The sequence below is a fragment of the Vombatus ursinus genome, unplaced genomic scaffold (assembly GCF_900497805.2).
Source record: "Vombatus ursinus unplaced genomic scaffold, bare-nosed wombat genome assembly UNPS02014812.1, whole genome shotgun sequence".
Taxonomy (NCBI): domain Eukaryota; kingdom Metazoa; phylum Chordata; class Mammalia; order Diprotodontia; family Vombatidae; genus Vombatus; species Vombatus ursinus.
Window position 1 is genome coordinate 99,058,994 of NW_020954590.1, and position 4,031 is coordinate 99,063,024.

Sequence of the window (4,031 nt, forward strand, 5' to 3'; positions counted from 1 at the left end):
TGCACGAGATCCAGAAACTCATCAGCATCTTACCCATCAGCTTGTCCAGAACTATCATTCAGGATACCCATTTTTATGGTTATTTCCTGCCCAAGGATATCCACATAATCTCACTATTGGTCTCTACATACAGGGATTCTCCAGTTCAAAGACCCAGTAGCATGCTTTGACCTGACCAACTTCCTGGATAAGAAAGCTGCCTCCCTAGCAAACAAGGCTTTTATGCCCTTTGCTCTAGGGAAGCACATGTGCCTAGGGGCAAGCCTGGCCTGAATGGAGATCTTTCTCTTCCTCACCACTGTCCTCTAGCGTTTCAAACTGAGCCCACTGGAGAAGCCTGAGAACATAGACCTGACCTTTCAGTTCACAGGCCTGGGCATTGTGCCCCTGACCTATGAGCTCCACATGCTGGGCCACTGAGCTGCAGCCCAAAGGGATGCCTGCGATCCCTCCCACCTGTGTCTTTTGTCCAATAATCCTCCCAAAACAAAGGGCAAAAAAAGCCTGTATCCCTTCTCAGAAGAATGCTTTTAAATGCATAAAATAAAATATATAGGATTACAAAAGAAACCAAAAGTTAATTAAAATAAATATTTGTCCCCTCAAACTTCATGGACCCCCATGTGGGCCCCTGGTCAATAAATTCTGATCTCTAGACAATTCTACTCCAAATCTGACTGGTGACCTTATGTTTCATTTTGTTTTCTTCTTAATTATTTTTCTGGACACTTATTGCCATAAGTTCACAGGGATATAAGATTTAGAGCTGGAAGGGGCTTTAAAGATTATCAAGTCTTTCCACCAAGATGGCACTGAAGGTGAAGAAGGAAGCAGTTGTACCCCCCAAGACAGAAGCTAAGTCCAAGGCCTTGAAGGCCAAGAAGGCAGTGTTGAAGGATGTTCATTGCCACAAAAAGAAGACAATCCAAATGTCCCCCACATTCTGGTGACCCACAACACTAAGACTTCAATGGCAGTCCAAATACCCTCAGAAAAGTGCCCCTTGGAGGAACAAGTTTGGCCATTATGCCATCATTAAGTTTCTGTTGACCACTGAGTCTGCTATGAAGAAGATTGAAGACAACAACACCCTGGTCTTCATTGTGGATGTCAAGGCCAACAAGCATCAGATCAAGCAGGCCATAAAGAAGCTATATGACATCAACAGACATCAAAGTGGCCAAGGTCAACACGTTGATCTGGCCTGTTGGAGAGAAGAAGGCCTATGTCCGACTTGCTCCAGACTATGATGCTTAGGATGTTGTCAACAGATTCAGAATCATGGAAACTGTGTCCAGCTATCCCACTCTATCTACAATAAAAAGTTTTCCAGTTAAAAAAAAAAAAAAGATTATCTATGCCAATCTTCCAATCTCCTCCTTTTATAAAAAGGAGGATGGAGCCCAAGAAGAGAAAGTGACTTGTATTGATATGGAGCCCTTATCCAACATCATTCTGTGTAATTGTAATTGTAAGGGAACAAGTGGAAAGAGCAATGTATCTGAAATTAAACCAGGTCCAAACCTAATCTCTGCTAAGCTTATCTGGGTCTCTGGATCCTTAACTATAAAATGCAAAGTTTGGGCTAGGATCACAGGATTACAGATTTAGAGCTGAAAATGAAAGCCTTAGAGGCTTTCTAGTCTAACCTCTTTTCAAAGTTGGGAAAACTGTGAACCAAACCAAAGTGACTTACCTTAAATTAAATAATATGTTTCAGAGGTTGAATTTGAACTTAGATTTGACTTCAGATACAAAACTATTGCCACTGTAACATGTTGCTTCCCTCCACCCCTCTAACAGTACAAATTAGCAAAAAGAAAAATAACTCAGGACTAGGAAGGAGTAGGCCTGGCGTAAAGGTGATCAAATAAGTAAGAATTTTAATAAAACTTAAAAGACACTAATGTGGATTTCTACTCTGTTTTTCTAGTAGCTAGTTTCCCGTAATATGCAATGAAGCCTAATTATGATCAAGTGAACCCTAAAGTTGAAAAAATTACAAAAAGTATTTTTGACATCAGGTTATTTATTTGTTTGTTGATATATTAATTTTTGTGGAGTACGTTATCTCTAAGAACCTTGTTAGATAGGTTGTGTGTTTTATATATATATGTGTGTGTGTGTGTGTGTGTGTGTGTGTGTGTGTGTGTGTATTTATATATATATATTTTTCTTTGTACATAATAATTTGGAGGCAGAGATAGTTTAAAAATGGTCAAATTTTCTTGGCTATCAAGACATGTAGATAGATTCTTGAGATGAATGATCAACAAGATGGAGGACTAAACATTTTCTCTACAACCTCTCAAACCTCTTCAGAACAGAAATCATGCACCAAAGATAGAGCAACTTAAATGGTCTCCATGTTCTAGGACACTTAGAATCCAAAAGAAGGTTAAAAACAATTCCAAAAACATGAACTGATGCTCAGTGACCCTGAGTTCACTCAGCACCTCTACTGCCACCTCTCATACTATCAGTACTAAAGATTTACTAGTAGACCCAAGGACATGAGATAGGCTTACAACAAAACCCACTTCCCAGATTGTGATCTCTTCCTCCCACTTTGCAGTAGTATGAAAACTCCAGCTTCCAGAGTGCAGAAATTTGCCTTGCTCTAGAGAGATAACCAGGTGGCCACAGCCTTTCAGGATCAAAAACCAGCCAGGGGCCATAACCCTATATAACCAATACTACAAAGCTGTGAGTTGTCAGTGCTGGGGCCGACAACTCTAGCACCAACAGAATAGAAGCTGGGTCAACAGTACTACCAGCAGAGCTGGTGCTAGAGCAAACAAACCTGTTGTACCCATGTTGCAAAGCTCCAAAATGCCAGTGTTGAGCCAAGAACTAAGGAAGAGAGTGAGTGGAACAGAATATCAGGCAAGTACCCTGTGTATATGTAGGGAGGGAGGAGGGCTGTGTAGCACTCCAACAAGTTTGAGGGAAAGAGCACAGCATCCAGCTGGGACCAGTTATGATTACTCAAAAGTCACTTGGTGATATGTGAATTTGCCTAGTGTGGAAAGAGACTGACTCTCTTTGAAATTTGGCCTCCAAAGAAACCACTATCAGAGGGGAAGGAGTCAGAAAGTGAACAGTGGGGAAAATGAGGGGAGGGGGAGTGAAATTATAATGGATTTGATGAAGAAAAAAGCTCAAAGACTTTGAACATAAACAGATACTTCAACAGACTTCAACAGAAAAAAAAACAGTAACTACTGGAGGAAATATGACTTCCAGATCTGGTAAATGAGTTCAGAAATCTATGAATAAATGCTATAAAACAATGGAAAATGAACCAGCAGTTGATAATACAGGAGATCCTATGGAATTTGAGGAGAACATAGAACCACAATGAGCTGTTCTTGAGTGATTCAAGAGAAGAGAATGATGAGAGTAGAACTGATGTGCTTGCACAACAAAAATAATGGGCAGAAACAGAAAAACTTGCTTCTGTAATGGTGAGCCTCAACAAATGCACGTAGAAATCTGGTTTGAAAATTTTGAACCCAAAACAAATGTTAAAAATTGTTTTCACATGCAACTGGGAAATTGGATATACGGGCAATGGGGTACAGAAATCTATCCTGCTCTACAGGAAAATAAAAGGGGAAGAAAATAAGGTGGGGGAGATAGAAGGGAAGGCAGATTAGGGGAAGGGGTATCCAGAATGCATGGCATCTTTGGGTGAGGGGAAGAACAAGATGGGGAGAAAATCTGGAACTCAAAAGCTTGTGGAAGTGAATTTGGGAATTTAGTCAAACTTTAAGGAAAAGAGTGAATTTACTGTATATACTTTCAAAAACTAGTTTCTGGCAGTTGTATAGGTGCAACTAGATAGTGCAATGGATAGAGCACTGGTCCTGGAATCAGGAAGACCTGAGTTCAAATCTGGCTTCAGACACTGTCTAGGTGTGTGATCCTAGGCAAGTCACTTAACCCTATTTGCCTCAATATCTTCATCTATACAAAGATCTAGAGGAGGAAATCAAAAACCATTCAAGTATCTTTGCCAAGAAAACATC

The 4,031-nt window shown here is 40.3% G+C and overlaps 1 pseudogene; it reads left to right on the forward strand.

The window, feature by feature from the left end:
* The first annotated feature begins 806 nt into the window (after window positions 1-806).
* Window positions 807-2,845, forward strand: LOC114054032 (annotated as a pseudogene).
* The last annotated feature ends 1,186 nt before the right edge of the window (window positions 2,846-4,031 follow it).